General features: G+C 45.2%; 1 long non-coding RNA gene across 1 annotated transcript; it reads left to right on the top strand.

The window, feature by feature from the left end:
- The first annotated feature begins 635 nt into the window (after positions 1-635).
- Positions 636-2,705, top strand: LOC130596590 (uncharacterized). Its single transcript, XR_008971566.1, has 3 exons — positions 636-835; positions 1,573-1,755; positions 2,628-2,705. It is a non-coding gene; the product is annotated as an uncharacterized LOC130596590 (long non-coding RNA).
- The last annotated feature ends 6,339 nt before the right edge of the window (positions 2,706-9,044 follow it).

The raw sequence follows: 9,044 nt of genomic DNA, 5'->3' as shown, positions 1-9,044 counted from the left end.
AGCTGCATTTAGACTTCTGAAGGCATAAGTAATCTCACAAGAGAGCTTTGGCATGGAATGGTTCTGAAACTCCTCTAGGAGTCTATGCTCTGAAATGTTATCTGAAACTTTTGTCAACTGTCCCAGAGCATTAAGACAAGATTTCAGATGTACAGAAGAGCTGTGGGGATCCCACTCATGGGCTCCTCCATGACACCGTGCAAGTTCTAGCTTAGGGCAACTCACACGTCACAGTCACATAGTTTAGCATATAGTGCTAGGGGTTTTGGGGATGGAGAAAAATCTTTCAACACAGAAGACCATGGGTTAGGGCTACTCTTTATGTCTTCTATACATTACTAGAGAGTCATCTTTGGAATAGAGGTGCACTGTTATTTCAAGTTCAGTGCTTTCCCTTCAACAGCTGAAGGTTTGAGGACTCATTCAACAACTAGTGAAATCACTTCCCTTGCTTTCCAGCACACTTTTTTTCTTCAAATCTTAGCTTTGTAGGGGGATTGGAAAGCTTAAACCCAAATTCTGTGCTTTGTAGTGACACAGCTGTCTCTGAAGTCATGGAACATTGTAGTCAACACATCTGAGTCTAGCATTTGACCAACTGCTCTTACTTCCAAAGGAGGCAAATCATTGCCAGACATATGCCCTTCAGGAAAGGATACCAAAATGCCAGTTGTTCTCTGTGAACATACTAGAAACCAGCAGGGACTGCAGGTTTCTGCACAGCCATGCTGTGGCAGAAATCATTCTGTGAGGGCTGCAGTGCAGCCATGGCCTTCAGGCTGGAGTTATACCTGATGACCACAGCTGATGGGAGGGCTGCTTAGTGATTTGAACTGTAAGGTCTGAAAGGAGGTAAGTCAGCAGGGCAAAAGAAATTGACAATGCTGGATCACCATGAGACACAAGTGTCTGTCCAACCAGCCCAACCTCTTTCCCTCATCCCCTTGGGAAGCCCATTGTAATGCTGTATCTAGGAATGACTCCCAGCTCGCTTATGGCCCCTTGGCTTTCTGAGGTATGTGGCATATGTTTCACAGCTCTTTGCCACATGAAGATTAAGACAGTCATGATGGCCATCCCTCTTAGGCTGAGAATGATGCTTTGAGGCTGCGGGACAGTTCATTAACTGGAGCAATAGTCAGCAGAGACTTGGAGATTCTCTAATCAAGGCAGTCAGCAGCTGATACCCAAATTGAAGACACAAACCTTGCACTAGAACAGGTTAGATTCTTTGTAGCCAACAATCTGATGAAAAAGCAAGTCCTCTTTTTTTTTTTTTTCCTAGAGCATGTGCAAGCAGCAACATTTCTACAGAAATACCTTTGCTACTGAAATCAGTTCTTCAAATAGCTTATGCGGAAGAAGGGAGGGAGGTCCAGTCACACTAGTTTCGTGGATTGGTCTAGTGAAAGTTCCCAGATCTCAGTGGGGAGAAGACATGAATTCTCTCTTGCTGGTGTTAAATGGATCCATTGAAAAGGTGAAATTTTCCCAGAGAAAAAAATTGAGGCATTTCTGATGTGAGTAGTAGAAAGGTTATTTTTACTGAAAGCTTAATTTTGCTCATTTCAGTGACTGTAGAACGCAAATGGCACTACTCCCAGTTTTGTCCATATTTTCCAGTGCTCCCTATCCAGAAACTTGTAAGTCTGAGCATAAAATAAAGATCTGGAAGAGGATCTTTTCCTACTTCCTGAACATTCATGGGTAACTACTGCCTTTCTAGTGGGAATGACGTGTTGCTGGAAATAGCAGGTGAGCTAGAGCTCAGATGTTCTTTGGGAACCCTCTTGGGTCCTGGCAAGGAAACAGACATTTCCAACAGCAAGAATGGTGTGTGACATGTAGCTGTGGGGGCAGATGGGTCTCTTTCTGGTGACCTGTTGCACACCCCCAGTGGGTCACCGAGAGTGGGTGACAAATCAAACCTGATCATCCCCCTGCTTCCTGGTCAGTGATTCAAAACTGCAACTGCTCCTAATAAGACCTACTCAAATCAGAGCTGATGGGATCCTTTCCCTGATAAACACCACTTAAAGGGTTGCTTTCTTGTTTTCCCTTCTCCAAGGGATGCTTACTGACAATACCTGCCTCCACTTATGTTGTACAGGGCATTTTGAATCTGTTTGCTGTTTAGCAAATTCAAAGCTGCAGTGTAAGAAGATGCAGGGGGTTCCTAGAAGTACTGAAATGTCAGACTTCATGTATGTCAAGCCAGTAAAAGAAGGCTGATTCGTAAACCCACACTGAACAAATGAGTTGTTACCACTCATGCAGTCCTAGAGGATACTAGAAAAGTGAAGGCCAATTGAAAGGAGAAAGGTGCACTCTGTTATGAAGCCATGTTGCTTGGAGGTGCAATGAAGGAACAGCAAGTCAGAAGTTCCTTGGGTTAGGTGTTAGGTGTTTTGGTCCCTTCTTTCCTCCCCTTTCTTCTCTGAGAGACGCTCTGCTTCACTGGACCACTCACCTGGGGTTTTTGGGATGAGCAGGTATGACTGCATGGATGAAAACATACTGAGCCTTGGGTGTCACTATGAAAAAAGACTGACTTCCCAAGAGAGATGGATAATCTATCAATCATCTGTGTGAAGGTCCCAGTCAAGACTCTAGTGTATTATTTGTAGCGGAAGCATGTAGAGAAGACATGGAGCTGTTGTTAATCCTGTTGTATCTGGGGGACACTGAAGAACATATCTTCAAAGGCATTTAAAAACCTATTCAGTATTAGGGTTGGAGCTTTGGAAATTTGGACTACAAAAGAAAATATTGAAAGAATTGCCTAAAAACCTCATATGGAGGACTATTATGGAGTCAGTTGGGTATGCGCTGCATGGGAGGTACTAAGGATCTAAAACCAGAAGGATAGTCTGAAAAATTTTTCAAACTCAGTAAAGTTGTGCTGTGCTGAAAAGCACATTGCTATTTCTAGTTTGTAGTCTCCTGTCTCTGTGCATATATACATAATTTGAAAATCAGACAGTCTTTCCACTTACGGATCCAAGTGATTGCTAAGTCTAAACGACATGGTCAGCATTATGGCAGAGTCTTGTGTGAGACAAGGCTGTGCATTAAACTTATCTCTTTCATTTCTAAGCTTAATGGTTAACTAAGAGTTGCCTTTCTTACCCCTCTGCTGATATTGAGTCATATAAAGCAGCAGTCACACAAGACCAAGACAACTGGAAACTTAAATTCTAAGTAGTACAGGTGTTAACAAGAAAATATATTTTTGTACCCTCTTCCCTGGGACAAGCTGTCTCTGTTGCAGCCTTTGATTCTGCATTCACTGGGAAGTGAGAGTCCTCAAGTATTTCAAACAAGGAGACAAAGTAACTCAGGTTAAAAAGTATAGGGAGGATGAATAGATGGCAAAGATACACAGACATTTGTAACACAACAAATTTTTGCCTAGCTTTATACCGAAAAAAAAAAATCAAGGTTCATTGAAAGATACGATTTCTCATTGTTGATGTTTCCAGTATTGGGAGTGGCTGGAACATGAGTTAGTGTTTTCAAAGCTGGTTTGCCTCATACTACTGATGGCGCCCGCAAAGATTATGCATGTATGAGTTTTCATTTCTCTGTAGCTGCAGTTGGCTCTGACACTGGAACAATACATTTCAGAACACCATCCTGCAGGGATGCTGGATGTGCAGAGCAGCATGATCCTACTGAACTGTCACAAGTGAGAACAAGCACCTTCACCCTCATCCTCTTCTGTGAGTGCATGCTGTCACTTCTCAAGAAGACAACTGGTTGAACTGCTGTTTTCCTTCACAGAAAAGGCCAGAGACATGGAGGGAAGAGGAGGAAAAGCACAACCCAGCATAAGAAGGTGTCTACTGCTCCAAATGAACTGCAAAGATGTCAGGCACATCATGCTTTCTCCAAAGACAGCCTCTGTGATATCCCTGACAAAATCATTGTTGTATAGTAAATCCCCTGGTGGAGTATCAAGTCTGCTGCTCCTACTTAGGACAAGAAATACCCAGTTCAGCCGGCACCATCAATGCTCAAGGGTTAGCCGTTGCCAGCTCAGCTTCCTACCATCTCCCTCAGCACTATGCCCAGGATGAGCATCAGCGCAGTGTCGTGGGGAGACATCACTGGCCTAAGGTTGCCTAGCTGGATTTGCCAGATGCTGATGGGTTGGAGAGGTTTCAGTCTGGGGAGAAGGGAGCTGGGCTCAGAAGCAGGATGGCTGCAGGACACTGTAGCCCTGGGTAAAACTAGTGGGGAAACTATCCCTCCTCTGCCTCTGGCTCCACAAAGTGGGTGGCCACCCCTGCTGCCCCATAAGCAGAAATCCACCACTTCCCTGGCCCTGCTGATAAACAGGAATTGGGGGCTATTAGAACTTTCTATTTCTGTAACAGCAACCAACCAGTTGGTGAATCCAGGTTTGGGCAGACCCCTGAGTGGTGCTGGGGACAGCTCACTTGAGAGCAGCGAAGCAAGGTCCTGGGTGATCCAGCCTTGTCTGGAGGCTTTGCTGCAGGTCAGTATGACTGTTCTGTGCCTCGCACAGGGGAGGTACCAAGGTACCATTGCTGTGAGGACAGTCTGAGGTGATGATAGACAGCCCATGCCACTTTGCGGTGAAATGGGTGAGGGCAGTGCGGCCTCCGAGCTGCCATGGCTGTGGCACTCAGCCCTCCCTTAACTCCCATGCCTCAGGTTCCCTTGCACAGTGCAGGCATGCTGGCACTCACTCCTGCTTAGAAAGGGGGAAAAGAACCCCACATTTTGGATGTGTTGAGGAGCTGGAGGTAGAAAGCTTCCCATTTACTAACAGGAGGCAGTGAGAAGTTTCAAAACAAAATCGGAGAAAGGGAGGGGAGGTAGGCACTTTTTGGTGGAAAAGTTTTGTGTCTCAGCTGTTTGGATATGTTTTGATATTAATAATCTGGATTCACATTTTCTTTCTTGTTATCACAACATTATTTGTTTCTATCTGATTTAATTAGTGAAGAGCCGATTTGTTCCCATGTTGAAGCAGGTGTTCCATGCTCTTCCCCTTGGCAGACAGTACCGGTGCTCATCTCCAGGCATGATGGCAGCCTCCTAGCCAACATTTGTTAAGGGCAATTAAGGGTGTGGGATTTACACTGCTTCCCTGCAGGTGCACTGGCTGGCCTATGATTTAACCAACTACATCCATTGCATGTGTATGCAGGGAAGGGACTATCACAGCGAAAGGCACTGCAGGGGCAATGGTACCACCGTGTGAAGATCTGTTTTCTAAATCAGCCTTGCAAGGGATGCTTAGCTCCGTGGCTTTTGCCTGAAAATCTGGGTTTCTTCTTGGCCATTAGCCGTGCCTCCTGCCCCATCCCAACAGTCTCCCAGCACCTTCTTGAGAGTAATTTAGCACAGTTCAGTGCCCATACAGGGGAGTTTTGAGGCAATGCTATTGCTTTCTCAGGCTTTTAATTCACAGTTTGGAATTAAGGAAACACAGGAAAGAGAGGCAACACCACCTCAAAAGCCCCCACCTCACTACAAACCATGAAAGCATCCTTGAGGATATTCCACAACACAAGGGCACTCATACTGTGTGCAACCTGATTCTGCCAGGGAGCTGAAGGAAGTATAGCATATTGCTTCCTGCTGGCTTTGGCAGTGATGGCACAGGGAGCAAATGTTCAGACCTGCTCAGAGCAGTGTGAAGATCCCACAAGTCTAGTGGCCAAAAATATTTCTGCAGCCCAGAAGGCACTTGGAGGCAGTGCTGTGTCCTGAGACAGTAGGATTTCTGTGCAGCATGCGTGTCGTTGTTGTAAACATGAGATATGTACCCAGACAACAGTGTGTGCCTGGGGAATTGCAGACAATAAAGAAAAAATGTAGAAACTGAGAGTGTGACAAGGCTGCTTCAGATAGGGATGAGTAACAGAGGAGTGGAGCCTAAGCAGAGCACTTGCTAGAACAGATCTAGATCTGGGTATTATTGCTCCTTCAGCCCAGTGCATGAACTTCAAGGATGGAGAGCGTTTCACTGAAAACATATTTATGTAAGACAGGGAGAGGGGAACTGGTCTGGGGGCTCCTGGCTCAGAAGCAAGAAACCTCGCATATTTTCAGAACAGTAAAGGTTTGCAAATGCTACTGACAGCCATTGCCATTGTGCTCAGCTTTGCCTCTTTCACCAAGAGACACGTACATGCTGAGACCCTGCAGCACTTACAAGCCTTTGTTTACATATTCCAGGCTTCAAGTACTTGCAATTTTGTGGCCTGCCCCACACACCCTAAAAACTTGTCCTTAACAGTTATCTCTGGATTTGAAACTCCTGTTAAAACAAAAACAACTGGTTTTGGCTGCTCTGCCAAACAGTTTTTCTCCATAAAAAGAAGCCTGATTTTTCTCTCCGGGTAAAGTAAAAGGTTACAACAATATTTAGGTTGAACTTTCTTGAGATCAGGCATTTATTTTTGCTCACTCTCTCAGCGTGTGCATGTGTAGATGGAAAGTACCTTAAAGTGAGTCAGCATTACTCAAAGTGAATCATTGGTCACTGCTTCTCTGGGATGTTATTCAGTGTTGCATGCAAGTTTTCTCTTCCTTCCAAGCCAGGACGGGATTATTTATGCTGGTTTTAGACTGCCATAGACATTAAGGAACTCGCTTAGAAACCAAAGACTATCTCATACCCACTCGTGTCTTAGAAACCAAACAAAAGACTATTTTATACCCACTGGTGTCTTGAGGGAAGTCCTGGTAACAGACCACTGTACCACTACTACAGTAGTAATGAGAAATAGAAATCATCTCCTCTCCAAAACAAGAGGCTTACCTGCACCTGGATTGGTCTATAGCATCACGGAAAAGTTTGTTTCTTCATGAAGCAGCAGTATGTCCAAACAGAAGCAGCAGAATTATGAGGGCTCTTACCCCTTTTTCTATCATTAGATCACGCACCATCTGAAGCCCCAGGGCAGTGTAGATTTTGAAGTAAATTTAGAGGGCACCTAGGAAACATAGAGGAAAGAGAAAAATATGCACAGCAAGGGTCTTGTAGAAGCAGGTTTAATTTGTTACCTGCTGTTTACTTCAGATTCAATTCCCAGGACACATGCTGGAGTACAAGGATAAATTTATGACACTAGGTAGGTTGTCCTTGTTGGGAATGATTTAAAAGCGTGCGTTTTCTCTGTGAGCAGATTCACTCAGTTTGTACCATGGACACAGGAGCTGTTAGTCTGCCTTTTTAACAGCTGCCTGTAACACCGTGGGGAGGCTTTTCCTTTCCATTTCAAGAAACCACAGCCTTTTCTTTAAATCAGATGCCAGCTCCCACAGTAACCTCTTGGTGAAGAGCTGTGTCTCCTTTTTTCAGCAGTCGCTTCCCTCTCCAGCAAAGAGTGGTGACATTTCCCTGTCCCAGGCTTGCAAGCAGCAATGTCCCAGCATTGCTCTGTCAGCCATGCTGACCCACTGCAACAGCCAGGCTGTCTCTGCCAGGGCTGCTTGCATGGGTAACACCTTGGCACTTTACAAGCATGATGCTCTGAGCAGGGGGAAGGGAGACCATATCATGTCTCCTGGGCCACACAGGACCTGGCCCAAGGGGCTGTTGCTCCCTGATGTTGCTTCTCTGGCTGCCCATGACAGAGTCCAGATAATCAGTATTTCCTGCACAATGGATATAGCCAGTGTCGTAGTCAACCTCCTCTGACTCCAGAGGGTACTTAAAACAGCAGCACTGGCCTAGGAGTGAGGCTGCCTTATATGCCTCCACTATTTCCACTAAAACTGAAGTATGGAGGAAATGCCAAATTTGGTTTACTTTGTCAGGCAAAAGTGACCCTATTTCATGGAGAACAGGAGTAAAGTATGAGCTTTATTGTGTTTTCACTTTCTTCAAGCAGTTCTGTATTCAATATGAATGCTAGAAAACACGTTTGTGTTCAGTGTATGCTGAGGGAAAGGTATGTGTGTGGATCTGCTGGTCTGGTGAGCCAAGGCTGGTGAGAAACCAGAAGCCATGGTGTGTTTCTTCCTGCTCCACAGCACTTACCAATACTCCGAGATGCATGGGGTAGATGAGCAATTCTGGTACTGGGTAGACACCCAAACAGTGCCTCTCAGGAACCCTCCCCCTGGCCATATACTTAGACTGTGTCCAGCAACCCCTATGGTTTTGACTCCTTCAAAAGGTGGGTGCAGTTGAGAATGGAGCTGGGGAGCTGGAGGAAGTATTCAAAAGTGCTCCCTCCATTGAAAAGTGACGTGATGGGTGGCAAGGGGGGATTTCCCTCACTAACATGGCTGTTTCTCTCCTCCCCTTTTGTCAGCCCCATGGGGACTCATTCAGGAGCTGAACAGCTGGAGAGGCTACTCATGCCTAGTGTCAATGGGAGTGGGAAAGGCAGCCAACAAATCTGTGGAGCTCACTGCTGTTGGCTGGAGAGAGGGTGAGGAAGAGCCCTGCTGGTGAGTGGCTTGGGAAAAAGAGAGAGAGGAAGAAAAAAGAAGTTAAAATAGGGACAAGAACTCAGGCATTTATGAATGACTTGGCATAGAATCTGCTCTTGGATGCAGTAACTGACACAGAGTTTCCAGCAGCCTCACGTGTCTGAAGGAGAGTGTCTAGTATGCCCAAGATGCCTGTTGCTTTAGTCACTTCACTTCCGGAGAAAGGCTGGGTGTAGGGGAAACAACCCATCATTTACAAAAGTATCTATTTTTTAAAAGAAGTCTGTGAAGCAACTACAGCTATGGGAGTGATGTTAGGACAGCCTTCCTGCACAGTATAGAGCAAGGCAAGGGGTGGATTGGAGCTTGTAGTCTTTAATCTTTGGAAATTCAGCGTGTGTCTGAGTTGCTGAGAAATTGGTATCCTTGGATTTAGACATGGAGCACTATCAAGCACTATTTACTCTCCTGTTATAGTGGAGGTAAAGTCTACTTTGTGCTTGTAGAACAGCTGAAAGCAACAGCAACCTCATCATAATAGGATCATTCTGGATCTGTTTTCATATAATGAAATTGCATAAAATTGTTTCTTAAACACAGTGATTGCAAAATTTCTTGGATGT

The sequence above is a fragment of the Pezoporus wallicus genome, unplaced genomic scaffold (genome assembly GCF_028554395.1).
Source record: "Pezoporus wallicus isolate ANWC-B61680 ecotype Strahan unplaced genomic scaffold, APGP_CSIRO_Pwel_v1 contig_7293, whole genome shotgun sequence".
Lineage (NCBI taxonomy): Eukaryota > Metazoa > Chordata > Aves > Psittaciformes > Psittacidae > Pezoporus > Pezoporus wallicus.
Note: the sequence above shows the minus strand (reverse complement) of the source record. Positions and strands in the feature narration are given on the sequence as shown.